Here is a 16298-nt window from a genome sequence, read left to right as displayed (position 1 = left end):
ACAGCAGAAAACAGGCCCTCTTGGCTTGCCACAATCAAAACTAAGGTGGTTTCCTTGGAACAAGAGGTTTCAGGATGATTGTGACACCATGAGGCAGAAACTAAAAAATAGCATCAGGACACTGTGGATAACAAATGGCAAGTTCAGCAGGGGGCAATCTTTAAAGCCATATGATGGGATCATCAGTAATGCTTTAGTTTACTTATTAAGGTATTTATTAAGTGCTTACTATGTGCTATGCAATGGAGCAGATGTAATGATACTTTTATTAATACTAATTGTAATACTTATTACACAATGAGGTAGATGCAAGGTTATGGGACTGGACACAATCTCTTCCCCTCATGAAACTCACAACCTATTTTATCCCCATTTTAAAGATGAGGAAGCTGAGGCTCACAGAGGCTAAGTGACATATCACATACATAGTAGGCTACCAGCAGATTTGGACCAAACTCAGGTCTCCTGTCTTCCAGTCCTGCAGTATTCCTATTAGGTTGCATTGACCAGAACACACACTGATAAATTTTCATGATCAGGAGTGTAGCTTTAAATTCTAATGATAGATATCATCATCATCAACAACAGCATTTGTTGAGTAATTATTGTGTGCAGGAACTACACGGAGCACTTGAGAGAGTACAGTGCAACAGAGTTGGTAGATATGAAGTACAAGCAGAACTTGGAACACACATTTCTGGCACATGAAACTCAAGTGTTGCCAAGATCATTATTCCATTATTGGAACTGCCCATCACATTTTTCCTCCCTAAAGAGGTTGCTCTTATCCACTTCTGAAAACCAAAATTCATCATCATTTAGGAGGAATCTAGATAGGTAGACCAAATATTGATTTTCAGTGCTTTAGATTTCTCTTAATTTCCCAAAGGCTGGTAGTGTAGGTAAGCAAAGCCTGGGAGCAAGAAAACCTGGGTTCTAATTCTGGCTCTGCCACTTGTCTGCTATGTGGTCTTGAGCAAGATAACTTCCCTGGGCCTCAGTTCCCTCATCTACAAAATACGTATTCAATCCCTGCTTTCCCTCTTACTTAAACTGTGAGCCCCATGTAAGACCTGATTATCTTTTATCTACCCCAGTACCTAGTACAGTGCTTGGAATATGATAAGCACTTGAAAAATACCTCAATTAATAATAATAATAATAATTATTATAATAATGACTATGGTGAATGACCCAGCTAACACTGGCCTTCAGCTCTGAAACCGATTTTGATGACACAGCTAACACTCTTGAAGCATTCTTATTACCTTTTGCAATCTTCCAACTTCTTTCAGGGTCTATTTTCATATAAACCATTATCCTTTCAGTGCCAACACAGCATTTTCCTTTTTGAGCTCTCTGCAATATCAAATTTAACTCTTTTCTGTGCCTATGAATTCAGAGGTCACTTTCCTTTTCCTTTCTTCTGGCTTGCTGAAATGCCTACTCTCTAAAGTTCAAGGAATCAAGTATGTTGCAGCCAAATTATTCTCCTCTTTGTAGGAAGTAGTACTATATCACACTAGACTAAAATGTTGGCATTAAGCCTATTTCAATATCCTTGGTATAAGATATTTTCAAAGCAAAGCCTCTTTCTTTTTAAGCCCTCCATAATTAATATTAAGAATGTATTGTTTCCATGTTTTTGATGGAATAAAATGCCAAGGCTAAATCTTTTTCATATGCCATAAAAAGACTCTTAATTAAGTTTATAAGCTTTCTCTTCATACCAACACACCCAACCAAATGGAAAAAGAAACAGACTCATATATACAGATGTATAAATATATTCCTTATTTTTCCATTCTTTCAATACTACACATAGTTCAAATTGCATTTTGTTTAGAGTACCTTCTGATCTCCACGATGCTTATACTTAGTCGAGTTTATTTGCAATTACTTCCATTTGCAAGTTAGTACTGAATTTTACATTGACTTATGGCTGTCCTAATCAGAGTAGAGGATAACCCATAACTGTCTCTTACTATTACCACCATAGCAAAGCAGGAGTGCGTTCAGAACATAGTAAGCACTTGGCAAATACCACAATTATTATTAATAATAATAACAGTAATGATACTACTGATGTCAAATAATAATAATAATTAGGGTGAATTTTCCAGCTAACATTTGCCTTCTACTGTGGAATCACAATGGCAGATCTACTGGCTCTGAAGATATATAGATAAAAAAAAGAACTTATCAAAAAGGCCAGCAAGTACTTTGATAGACTGCAATAGCCGTGGAACTTGGGAAGCAGTGTGGCCTAGTGGAGTTAGCATGGGCTTGGGAGTCAGAAGGACCTGGGTTCTAATTCCGGCTCCACCACTTGCCTGCTGTGCCGCCTTGGGAGAGTCACTTAACTTTACTAAGCACTGGTGTTAAGACTGTGATTCCCTTAATGGGACAAAGTCCATGTCCCACCTTGGGCTCATAGTCTTAATCCCCATTTTACTAAGTGCTTGGAAGAGTACAGCGCAACCATAAACGGATACATTCCCTGCCCACAACAAGTTCACAGTCTAGAGTGGGGGAGACAGATATTAATACAAATAAATAAATTACAGATATGTACATAAGTGATACGGGGCGGAGAGAGGGGAAGAACTAAGGGAGGAAATCAGGGTGAAGCAGAAGGGAGTCGAAGAAAAGAAAAGGAGGGCTTAGACCGGGAAGTCCTCTTGGAGCAGATGTGCCTTTAATAAGGCTTTGAAGCAGGGGAGAGTCTGTTGGATTTGAGGAGGGAAGACCTTTCAGGCCAGTGGGAGGTCGTGGACAAGGAGTTGGAGGTGAGATAGATGAGATCGTGGCTCAGTGAGAAGGTTAGCATTAGAGGGGTGAAGTGTGCAGGCTGGGTTGTAGTAGGAGGGTAGTGAAGTGAGGTTGGAGGGGGCAAGGCTGTGGAGTGCTTTAAAGCCAGTGGTGAGGAGTTTTTGTTTGATGTCGAGGTGGATGGGCAACACTGGAGTATTTTGAAGAGTGGGAAAATACGTTCTGAAAGTTTCTGAAGAAAAATGATCCAGACAGCAGCGTGAAGTATGGGTTGGAATGGGGAGAGGCAGGAGGCTGGGAGGTCAGCTAGGAGGCTGATGCAGTCATCCAGGAGGGATAGGATGAATGTGTTTGCAGTTTGGATGGAAAGGAAAGGGTGGATTTTAGCAATGTTGTGAAGGTGGGACTGACAAGATTTAGTGATGGATTTAATAAGTAGGCTGAATGAGAGAGAGGAGTCAAGGATAACACCAAGGTTACAGGCTTGTGAGACAGGAAGGATTGTCATGCCATCTAAAGTGATGGGAAAGTCAGGGAAAGTCTGTTATATTGTACTCTCCCAAGAGGCCAGTAAAGTGCTATGCACACAATAACCGCCCAATAAATAAGATTGATTGATTGGAAAACCTCTTACTTGTCCCCATTTCTCACCCTTAAGCATGACTCCCCCTTGCCCCCACTAAAGCATGAAGCCCAAGGTAGCTGCTTTGCCTTAAAGTCATCCTATCATTCTCCTTTCTCTAAGTGATTTCATGTTGAGGTTTTTGTTTCTAAATTTTTTATTCCGTTCTATCTTCAACAAGCTCATAAACTTGATTACTTTCCCATGAACACTTTCCAGGGAAGCAGTGTGGCTTAGTGGAAAGAACACTGCTTTCTAATCCTGCTTCTGCCAATTGCTGTCTGTGTGACCTTGGGCAAGTCACTTGATTTCTCTGTGCCTCAGTTTCCTCAACTATAAAATGGGGATTCAATATCTGTTCTCCTTCTTTCTTAGATTGTGAGGCCCATACGGGACAAGGACTTGTTCAACCTAATTGGCCTGTACTTATGCCAGTGCTTAGAACAGTGTTTGACACATAGAAAGGGCCTAACAAGTAACGTATGAAAAAAGAAATCCGAAGTTTTCTAACTTGCAAACCCTGACCCAGAAAGGTGCGACTTCACCCTGGCATGAGAAGATGACCTAGCTATCCATAAAAAATTATTATGTTCAAATAAATGCTTCAGTTTAGTTCTGCATGTTTTTATTATTCAAAGGTTCATGGTAAAAAAAATGCAAATCCAAGTTTGATCAATCAATGTAAACACCTATCCACACTAGTTTTAGCTAGGAAGATCTGGTGTAAAATGAAGGGAGAAAGAAACAGGGAATAAGAGATCATTTCTATTCTTCTTTGGTACCATCACTCACTCAATTCATTCCTCTTATCTTGATTCTCACCTAATAAATTTTCACCTTTCTACCTATTTGATTTTTCCACCTTTATCCAAGTGTGCTTCCTTCTTCCTGCTATTTTTGGTTCATTCACAATATCCATCCATAATCAATTTCTGTGTTATTGCCTGGGGGCAGTGGGAAGGACAATTATAGGACAGCCAATTTCACGTGCACACTTTACCAGGAAAATGCAACTCCACCTCTATTGTTAGGGACAACAATATAAATCACACTCCCTCCAGGAGACCTTCACTGATCAATCTCTCATATCCACAGTTCATTTCCCCTGCTACTGCAACTTCAGCACTCCACATAGCCTAGGACTTGGATATTCTCTCTCTCACCCTCCCACCTTCTTTGAATTGTTTATGTACATATCTTTGAATTAAACTGTAAACTCCCAGTAGACTGTAAGCTAAATAAGGGCAAGGACCGTAACCACTAATTCTGTTGTACTTTACTCTCCCAAGTGCTTAGTATTGCACTCTGCATAAGGTATGCCTTCAATTAATTCCATTAATTGATTGATTATAGTGCTTCACCCCTCCTTGTGATTTCATTCATTCATTAATTCAATTGCATTTATTGAACGATTACTGTGTGCAGAGCACTGTACTAAGCTCTTGGCAAGTATAATTCAGTAACAAATACAGACAATCCCTGCCCACAACGGGCTCACAGTCTGGAAGGGGGAAGACAGGCATCAAAACAAGTAAATAGGTATCAATAGCATCAATATAAATAAATTGAATTATAGATCTATATACATAATATCCATCTCCCCTCCTAGATTGCAACTCTTTGAGAGCAGTGATACTATTGACTAGCCTTCTTGGTCCTCTTTCAAGTGCTCAGTACAGTGCTTCCCAGTGTAAACTATCAATAAATATGATTGATTGATTCATTGACAAGGCCTGTCAAGCTACATCATCATATGTGAAGTATGCAAGGATTTCCAGAGGAACGAAGACACTTGGGTCCTTACATTCCAACTGTAAAGCCTCCGGTAGATGTTAGACAATTCTTTTGGACAAACTGCCCTGTGGGCACACACTAAACTAAATGAGTTCATGGAAACAATCAATCAATCAAAAGTATTTATTGAGTGTTTACTATGTACAAAGCTATGTACTAACTGCTTGAGAGAGTACAATATAACAGAATAGGTAGATACGATCTCTGCCACAATGAGCTTACAGCCTAGAGGAGGAAACATTAATATAAATGAATAAATTACAGATAGGTACATAAGTGCTGTGGAGCTGGAGGAGGGGTGAATAAAGAGCATAAATCCAAGTGCAATTATATGTTCATCAGAGGCACCTAGGAAGATAAGAGATTTGACTCCTAGGGACATGAGCGTGTTCTGCAAAGTCGGATTACACTGTTTAGGTCCTGCAGAAACAGTCCAGAAGTAGTCTCTTTGGATCCAAAACCTGACCTAAGCAGACTTCCTGGTGATGGAGAAGCACTCCTCTGTTGTTTTCAGATTACCCCTAAAGCTAGCCTTAATCTGCCATGATGGTATCTAAAGCCTTTTAAAGGCCTCAGGAAACAGCATGGCCTAGTTGAGAGAGCAGGGGCCTCAGAGTCAGAAAGATATGGGTTCTAATTCTCACTCCATCAATTGACTGCTGGGTGAGTGGGCAAATCACTTCACTTCTCTGTGCCTTGGTTACCTCATCTATAAAATGGGGATTAAGAGTGTGAGCCCCATGTGGACCACGGACTGTGTCCAACCTGATTTACTTGTAACTACTCCAGTGCTTAAAACAGTGCCTGGCAAATAGTGAGGGCTTAACAAAGACCATAAAAAATGATATGTTTACAGTTCCCAAAAGAGATTAAAAAATAATAGAAAGCATGTGAATGCAGAAACAAACTTTCTAGGTCCATTGAGATGCAATGTGGCCTACTGAAAAGACCACTGGGCTGCAAGTCAGGAGAACTAAATTCTAATCTGCCACTGGCCTGCTCTGAGACCTTGATCAAGGTATTTAATCTTTCTGGGCCTCTTTTTTCTCATATGTGAAATGGGAATAGGCTAGAGTGTGACCCCATGTGCCTAATCAGATTAATTTGTATCTACCACAATGCTTAGCTCATAGGTAAGTGCTTAATAAATTGTTATTGCTGCTGGGTCACCAACCTCATACCAAGAATTGGCTAGGAAGATATACTATGGTTCTCTATCGCTACACACAAATCATGATGGCAGAAGTATTTATTAAGTAACTGATGACAATATAAACTGAAAAATTTCAAAAAAAAAGTTTTAAATATACAGACAGAAAGTGTACTTGTTACAAAACTGTTCACAATAATGCTCTAACTGCACCCAAATCCATGAACAAATGGTATAATAAATACAGCTTTGAATATTGCATTTAATAGTCCTGTTCAGACAGTTAAAGTGGTCAAATGTCTCAGGTCCATGAGAGTTCAGAAATAAGGCTTAAAATGTAATCCTAATCTTTTGATAGTGTTAGGGGAGCAGCATTGTCTATTAAGAAGAGCATGAGCCTGGGAATCAGAGGGCCTGGGTTCTAATCCCGGCTCCACCACGTGCCTGCTGTCCCCTTGGGCAAGTCACTTAATTTCTCTAGGCTTCAGTTACCATATCTATAAAATGAGGATTCAGTGCCTGTTCTCCCTGCTCCTTAGAATAAGAACACAGTGGGACAGGGATTGTGTCTGACCTGATTATCTTGTATCTTCCCCTGTGCTTAAAACAGTACTTGACACATAATAAACCCTTAAAAAGTACAACAGTTATTATTAGAGGTCCTTGACTCTGGGCTTTACTAATTAAGTAGTTATTCAATATCTAATGGTGTAATAGGGATCTGACATTGTCTGTTTCCAATCCTGTGCAAAACTTCCCAATCAATAAGCCGAAAGCATTATCAAAATTCAGTCATTCATTCAATCGTACATAGACAAAGTCACTTAATAATTACTATATGCAAATTACTGCACACTGGAGGCATACACAAAACAAGAGAGGCAGATGGTTGTCAATTACTTTGTAATTTGCTCAGAACTATAGACTGTAGATAAGCTGGAAGAAAACTGTGAAACTCTAGTAACCTGCATCAGCTTAGGCAGATCATTAAAATGATGGTATTTGTTAAGTGTTTACTATATGCCAGGCGCTATACTAAGTAGGCATATATTTAGTGGGCATATGAAATGGAATGCTGTCCCAGAATTCTCTATCTGGAACTACTTTGTTCAATGATTCTTTGATAGTTAAAGTGGAAAATAGAATGAAAAGACCAGCATTTCCTCTTGGAGACTGCCAGAAAGGGTATGGCAAAAATGTGGCCTCAGGCCTCAGACCCAACCAAAGGTCTCCGAATTATGGTATTTGTACAACTTTTTCTAGGATTGTGAGAGCTGGCCTTGCCAGAGATGTTCTGCTTGAGCAATTCCATTAGTCTCTTAGGCTCCATTCACATCTTCAAATGGCAAAATCGTATTTCCGACAATGAGGGCTAGAACAAAACCAGTGCAGTGAAGTTATACTCACTTCAATAGTTATAACAGGCAAGAAATGTTTTGAGAAGGAATGACAGAAGAATTTTCAAACCGTTGCTAAGTAGGGAGCTGAAGCGAGGTGGATAAAATCAGGGAAACAGAGAACACATTCTAAGAATGCAGTGACACACACACACATACACAGTGGATACAACACCACGGCACTATGACACTACAGCTGAATACTAAAAGACATCTGTGACTCTTTGGGTATGCTGCTCTTATAAAATAAATAGCTCTTTTTAGAAGATGCTTCAACCAGGCGACTAAGATGGAAAACTGAAACTAGTGACTGGCTGTGCAAACAACAAAATTGCCAGGAGAATCAGGAACAGTATGAGCATTTTGGTGAAAACACGTTCTCACATTATCCTTTGGGGTCACAATCTCACTTGTTGGTAAAAATTTACCATCAGTGGCATCAGTTTTGAATAAGAAGGACATATACAAGACATGCATACAATATACATATACTACGAACTTCCCAGGTAATTGGGTAAATGACATTGACTTAATGAAATTGAATGGATATTAAGGCAGTATGATCTCATGTAGAAAGTATATAATGAAGTCGGAGCATTGAGTTTTACCTCCATTTGCTTTGTAATCTAAGATAAACTGCCCTTTCGGCTTCACTTCACTTCACAGCATATCCACCTATCTCCTACCTATTTCTAAATGCGTTGAGGATAAAGGAAAAAAAATCCCTGAAATAGTTTCTGCCTCTCTGACATAATTCTGATTAGACCCAATATATGTGTTTTATGTCCATGTTTTATATCTGGTCCTATTGTTTAATAATCAAATCAAATCAATAGTCAAATAATTCTCATCAAATAACTGAAATGTATAAAAGTGAAATACTTGCCTATAGTTTTTTTTTTTACTGTTTTTAATTTTTAAAAACCGAAAAAACTTCAGTTTGGGACTCTTCCTATAGACCAAAAAAGTTCCTCAAACACTACACTTACTCATGAGATACAACTGCAAAACATTCCAAGGAGATTTACGTATAGAGAAATCATATAGTACCATGACAGGATACATAATATTGCAGCATATGTAACATTAACTAACAGACGCTGACAAAATCTATGCAAGGAGGCCAACCGTCCTGGCTAGGAACCAGGAGTCACGCTTATTATATAGAACTCTCAAGGGTATCATGCAATCAGGGGTCACAATCGAGGCAACAGAAGCAATGTCACGATATCAGAGAATGGGCCAATTCAGATCTGCTCCCTGACAGTCCGTGAGGTCAGGGCTCGTGGCAAATAATTGTATTAAACAAGAATATTCTCTGCACACTTTTAGAACTGTCAACTGAGCAAACGAGGCCAGGTCATCTGGAGGTTAAATCACCTCTCTTTTCTCAGGAGCCTATATTATATGGCCTAGTCTTAATTCTGACATTTTTATCTTGGAAGTTCATTTTCTGCCACAAATAATCTTCCTAGAAGAACTTAATACATTTATTCACCTATGATATTTTTGAAATCTCACCATCATAAAAATTAAGGCAGAGCACAGCAGGAAAGGCATATTCATTAAAACAGATGGCATTTATACTTAGTTTAATCAAGTTGAATAAATTTGAAGTAAGTAACAAATGCAGTAAACATAGCTTGCTCAATTAACAAGCGACAAGAAGGGAAAACTCTAAATATTAGAGAACTCTCAAATTTTGTTTAAAAATTTATTGCCATCACATTATATCACATTGTTTTAATAGAAATTTGAATAGTAATTGATCAGCATACGATTCTTTCTTAATAAACTGAGATCACACTTGAAAATATTCATTTAACCATAGGTATATCCCGCTGCAGTCATGGATGTCGATATGGATATACATCACTTTTCCTATCTTTTTCGTTTCTATTCAAAGTTAAAAGGTGGCATTCTGAAACAAAACCAAATGATGCCATTGATTTGTACTTAAATTCAATAACTCTATTCACTTTCAGTAAAAATGAAAGATTTGAAAGTCTTTCAAATATCATTATTGTTGCAATATTTTTTATTAACATTTTATTTCTGTACAAATTTTCTGAAAGTGATATCACTATAGCTACAAGGAAACTCATTCTTTTTTCAATTTTAGAAAATAATACAAATGGAAAGCATACTAACTAAATTTCAAATTATACCACACAAGCCCAGTAATAACATTTTAACACTGATTTTGGCAAGTGTGCAATTTCTGGCTGAAATTGTACTCCAGATATATGTTTTTCATAGAAATGTTTCCCTTTAATAAATTACCTGTGGTAAAGCCCTATGTAGAGTTACAGATCTCTATTAAAAATGACTATCTTACAGGTTCATATAATATCTCCAGTTCTGGAATGTTGTGAACAGAGAACTTGTCTCCCAACTCTGTTGTATTCTACTTTCCTAAGAGCCTAGTACAGTACTCTGCACACAGTAAATGCTCAATAAATACCACTGATAACTGCTGATGGAAAAAACTCCTAAATATTGTTGACATTTCAAATTGCTGTACAATCTCTACATTAAAATATTCATATAATTTGAAATCACATTTACAGTTCCTATTGAAGTGTCTAAACCTAGCATGCTTATGATATATTTTTGTAGATTATAAGTACCTTGGATATAGTATGCATCTATGTTCACTTCAAATGACTCAGAACTTTCAGCAACTGATTTTGGACTTCAGAATGTTTTCTCATTTTTTCATTTGAAAGAATATTTCACGTTCAAAAAAGCCCTATTATAACATTTAATCTATAGCTTTATCTGTAAGAAAAAAGTGTTCTTCACCTAAGAGTTAAATATTGATATTCAGTGTTTTAAAAGGAAACATCTTCCTTAAATAGTATAGTGGTCTGATATCAATAAAACAATGAATATTTCCCAACATAGTACTACATATCAGACACAAAAAGCAAAAAACAATCCCCAAAAGCAAAAAAAACCTGTCAGAACAAACTAGTCAATTAAACTTTTAAATCAGCAAAATGTCCTTGAATACATCTTCCTATTCCCTAATCCAAAACCCTAGAGGCATTCTGGCAGCCCACAGAAGTGATTAAAAGCATTCCTGGCATAATCGATAAAATGTATAGGAAATTTATCTTACCCTTTCAACTTGTTACAGCTGGGTATGGCTAAATACGGAAATGAAAGTTGAATACGTATTTTTTTTTTCCAATTGTCATTCTATTTTTCCAACTTTTATTTCTCCATCTATTTTTTTCTTCTGGCTAAATGCTGTTATTGTAGTTAGGAAGTCTGAAAAGAACGCATGCTCTATTTAACCCCTTGTGAAAAAAGGGGATCGCTGCACATTAATCTTTTGAAGGCCAATAGGCTCAGTTCACTGATTAGAAACTTTATGATAAAACAAAAATAATGTATTTGATATTTTAAGAAATGAAATACACTTAAGGAGTTATAACTCATGGCAATACTTTTTTTTTTACCATTTTAAAACAGATTTTAACAATGTATCTTTCTAATTACAAAGGAATCTGACCAACCTCCCTTCAATTCTTCAATTCTTTTGGATTTAACTTGTTGCTAAAATTATCTGCATTTTGCACTTTAGACCTAGGTCACAACCTTACTTAGGGACAGGAAATAGTTATCAGGTCACCCAGTGGTCAGATGGAAAAGGATTTGAAATGCTTCAGTACTTAAGACTCTATTCATTCAAAATGACTGCCTTATGCATTGCTAAAAGGTGATGTTTTCAAGCATACCTCGTCAACTTGTGCATTTGTAATTAATTGCAAATGCCTGAAAAATATCAACTTCAAATTACACCTAAGTAAATGGAAAATAAATTCTGTATATTCATTCATCTACATTAAATTCTTCCACAATTGGCTCTGTGTCTGAATACTGAAAAAAAATGACCCAGGCTAATATTTTAATTGAAGAGTTAATTGAGTTCAAGGCTAGAATAAGTCCCTTGATAGTCAGGTGCAGATGAAAACAGGGAAAACCCTCACCAAGTTTCTCTTTTTCAAACGTGAAAATAGCAGTGGTTTCCAAAGCTTGCAAATATGCTGTCCCAGCTAATTTTACTCTCTCATAGGTTTTGCTTGTCCTGGTCCCAGAAGTTAATTATTCAAAAAATGAAAGAGGAGAAATAGGGTTCAGTAGTGGGGGAAAATAATATTTTAGCCACATACTCTATTTTGTAAGCTCTAGGGTCCACAGAGTTTCAGAATCACAATATGCTACCAAAATTTCCTAGAACCAGAGACTTAGTGCCTGGCACCTGCATAGCACCAGGAAATTTGGGCAAATTGAAAAGTCACAGCCTCAAAGAAAACTTCTCCACCGAAAAAAATTAAGGCTACCGCCTAAACAATTCACTTTCCCAATGTTCAGGAGCTCAAGTGTACCGTATTACGAATATCGGGCCACATAAAGGTGTTCCGTATTTATTTACTTTTTCTTACTTTGTACTAAAACTTCAGAAATGTTTTATTCTCCCACTGTTGAAGGAGGCAATATTATCACTGATAGACGGGAGGCTGGAAAATTAGGCACAGATTTTATTTTTAAGCTTTATTTTATAAGGAGAAACTGGGCCATTATAGGGATGTAACTGAAGCTCCACTGCGTGCATTGCAAGGCCCCTGCAGTCTTTTACAACTTTTCAGAGTGCCGCTGTTGTGAACTGGGTTTGCACTCTGCCAGCAGAGCGGCTCTGACCCATGGAGAGCACTCCTTCAGATCAACACTGCCTCGGGCTTTACGGCTTTCTCCAAGAAGTCTTACATTTCAGGCATCAAGTTGAATTTCTTCTGGAGATGATTAACCCAAACCCATGACAGATTTTTTCCAAGATATCCAACTCCTTATGTTTATTTTATCCTGGCTCTTTTTTTTGGATGTACTGGACATAAGTAACCTACTCATTTTACATGTTAAGGGCTGGTAGAGAGCCATTAATTTCTTAAAATTAGAAAATATTTCAATGTCCAGAGCTCGGTGGTGGGAGCTCACACTAAGCAGCAAAACTCTGATTTTAAGAGAGACACTTTCTTCTGTGCCAAAGTTTCATTTTAATACATTTCATCACATTTCAAGATACAGATCTACACTCTTTGAAAATGCATTGTGGTGGTATATTCACAAATGCACTGTTGGAAACATCAATCGCTATTTCCACAAGCTGGGTTTGCAGGAGGTTTCAACTAAACCTGAAACTTGACATATTCGTTTTTACTCAAGAAATAAAGAGCAACATGTTAAAAGAGGACAATTTTTCCCTCTGCTCCATCAATCCTCTTTGCCCTTTAAAATCACTATACCCTTGATATTTTCTTCTTTTAGCGGGTGGAAACAGATGGCACAGAGTGATTTCCAAAGTTTTCCATGTGTGCCCTAACTAAATAAGTGTTTAAAATTGACTTTTAGAAACAATTCAGGAACATCACTGAAATTTCAACCTATTGCAGTAAAAATTACGATTTTATCTATTCAATGGGCATCATCCATTATACTCTTCAATAGAATTTGATGGCTCTCTATCCTTTGAAAATATGTCAGTGAAGGCATCCCAGCTATAATCAAAGGTTTATGGGATCAATCTCATATTACTGTGAGCTTTACTTGGGCAAGATAAAATATGTCTTCATAGCAAACATAATTTCAGTGAAAGAAGTGCAAAAACTAAATAACTCTAACGATTTTAAAATATTTCTGAACCTTATGGATTCGGGTGCCTCTGATCATACATTAGCAAAAATGAAACACTATATTCTAAACCATCATTATCAAAAGATGCAAGCCCTGAAAGACATACCCACTAGAAAGAAGGAAGAAAATTACAAGTTAACTTAAATATTAAACACATTTCAAGATAGTAAAGACCAGTTTTAAATGTAAATAACTTACCATGAAAAGAAAAGATACTTTGCAGAAGAAACTTTCAATTGCTTATACAATGATGGTCGGACTCAGAAAATAGTTCCAAGAAGTAAATACCATATGAAGAAGCATATACATAGGAAAAACAATACACACCATGCTGTATTTAGTTAAGACCTTAAATACCTAATTTCCATGTACAAATGGCCATTTTGAATATCTGAGAGGTATCTCTAGCTTTGGACTTTTGTCTTGTGAAGATACAATATGTTGGAATATCAAGTACTATAAGTGTTGTCAATTTTTTTATTTTTTTGAAAATATAGCTAAGATGCATCACATTCATTTTTTTAAATTTTATAATGAGCATCTGATATTGTGGTTTTTATAAATAGGGCACACCACTTACCAAAGTTGTGAAAACAGGAGAATAAAATAGCAGAAAGCTTTTTTGAACTATTACATTTTAAGGCTATTCCAAGCTATTTAATGTATATCAAGGACTTGTGCTTTTGCAAAACCCGCAACACATGCATATGGATGCAATCCCTTTATTCGGATCCTACTGTGTCCTGAAGTCAAACTGGCTTGCATTGTTGGAAAAATGGTACCTAATTCCCTACCATTTAGCCAAACTTATATCTGATGGCAGGGCTGAGTTTATAATTTATCAATACAAGTAATTTTAGCATTTTATTTTAAGCCTTAATTATTTACACTTTGCATATTCAATATAGAAATAATTCAGATTTTTTATTTTAACCTGGTTAAAGAAATAATAAAAACATATTTTTTACAAAATAATTTTTTCAATAAGGAAAATAATAGAAATATTTGATTTTGGCAATTAAGTTTACTACTATATGAAATTGAGACTGTAAGCCTGTCATTGGGCAGGGACTGTTTCTATCTGTTGCCGAATTGTACATTCCAAGCACTTAATACAGTGCTCTGCACATAGTAAGTGCTCGATAAATGCTATTGAATGAATGAATAGTAAACAGTGCCTTTTTTAACTCATGCTCTTCCAGGCTGCCAGAATTCAAGGGTTAATTAATCAACACTATTTATTGAGCACTTACTGTGTAGAGCACTAAGCACTTGGGAAAGTACAATACAACACAGTTGGTCGACAAGATCCTTGTCCACAAAGACCATACAGCATGCGAGGGAGACAGACATTAAAATAGACTAGAGGTAGGGGAATAGTAGACTATAAGAATATTAATGATGGATGGAAAGGAAATAGGGAAGAACATGCATTCTGGAAAAATATAGATAATGTGACTCAATGACTAACACCATTTTCAGTAGAAAGCTGAATCTGTTTGCAGATCAAATTTGTTCTAGTAAACCTGGAACCTAAAGCTCAGTATCACTCAGTGAAACCTGAAAAATACTAAGCCTCGGGAAGAAAAGAATTCTGTGAAGAATGGGGGCAAATAAAATATGAAATCATTTATATTATATCATTTTATTAAAAATAGTGATATTAAGTGAGTTGTATGTTCCAAAGCCTGGACAATACAATACAATCAGATCAGACATAGACCTCGTAGGTGTCACAAAGTATTTAATTCCAATTTTACAGATAAGAAAACCAAGAAACACGGAGAAGTAGGTGACTTGGTTGCTTCACTCTACCCGTAATTTATTTTAGTGTCCATTTCTCTGAGAAGATTGTAAGTTCCTTGGGGGGCAGGGACCATGTCTACTAACTCTATTGTACTCTCCCAAAGGCTTATTACAGTGTTCTGCAAGGAGTTATTAGTGAATGAGTACTACTGATTGATTCATTGATACCACTGATTGACATGTCCAAAGTCAGGCATATATTGGAGCTGGGATTACAACCTTGATCTCCTAACTACCAGTCCTGTACTCTTTCCACTAGACCATGCTGATTCTCAGAGTGTTTCCAAATTAATTAATTAGTAACTTCACAACTAACATAATCACGTCGAAAGTTCCTTGAGGGCAGGACTATATGTTGTCCTCATCCATATGCTTAACATAGTACCCCACCTACAGCAAACCTCAATAAATGTTATGGGTTAATTGATTGATTCTCATCTAATTCATCTACATCTGATTCTTCCATAAGGATATTATATTATCAAAGTGCTTAAAGTTCTTGTGTCTAGCACTGTTCTAAGTGCAGGGGGATAGATATAAATTAATGAAGTTGGCAACAATCCCTGCCCCAAATGGGGCTCACAGTCTAAGTAGGAGGGAGAATAGGCATTAAATCGCCATATCTAGCCGAGGAAACTGAGGCAAAGAGAAGGTAAATAATTTGCCCAAGGTCACACAGCAGAGCAGTGGCAGAGCCAGGATTACAACCCAAGTGTTCTGACTCTCAGACATGGACTCTTTCCACTAGACCATGCTGCTTCCATAATGACTCAAATATTTACAAAAAAACCCCACCAGATATAGCAACCTTGAGGAAAAGCAATATGCTCCATCTTAATCTAATCATTCAAAAATCTCCATGTAAAATATCATCATTATCATTCTTTGCATGCCTACTGTGTGAAGAATACTGGTCTAGGCAATAAAGAAATATGCAGTGGAATTAGGAAACCAAGTCTCTGTCTTTGAGGAATTTTTGATTGAATGGATTGAAAAATTTGTGCTAGACATTGTTCCTAGAAATGGTAAAGTTGCAAGACATTGCTTCCTTTTTCAA

At 37.0% G+C, this 16298-nt stretch overlaps 1 protein-coding gene across 7 annotated transcripts in view; it reads right to left on the bottom strand.

The window, feature by feature from the left end:
- Window positions 1–16298, bottom strand: part of LRRIQ1 (leucine rich repeats and IQ motif containing 1) — a 165697-nt gene that overhangs the window by 41695 nt on the left and 107704 nt on the right. Inside the window, exon 24 of one of the 7 annotated variants that reach the window (XR_003764483.2) lies at window positions 10860–11011. The exons of the other annotated variants lie outside the window; for them this stretch is intronic. The gene's annotated coding sequence lies outside the window, so the exon portion shown is untranslated. The remainder of the gene's footprint in view (window positions 1–10859; window positions 11012–16298) is intronic. 7 annotated transcript variants of the gene reach the window in all.

Source organism: Ornithorhynchus anatinus, chromosome 14 (genome assembly GCF_004115215.2).
Source record: "Ornithorhynchus anatinus isolate Pmale09 chromosome 14, mOrnAna1.pri.v4, whole genome shotgun sequence".
NCBI classification, from domain to species: Eukaryota; Metazoa; Chordata; class Mammalia; order Monotremata; family Ornithorhynchidae; genus Ornithorhynchus; species Ornithorhynchus anatinus.
The sequence above is the reverse complement of the archived record's forward strand: the minus strand, read 5'-3'. Positions and strand labels throughout refer to the sequence as shown.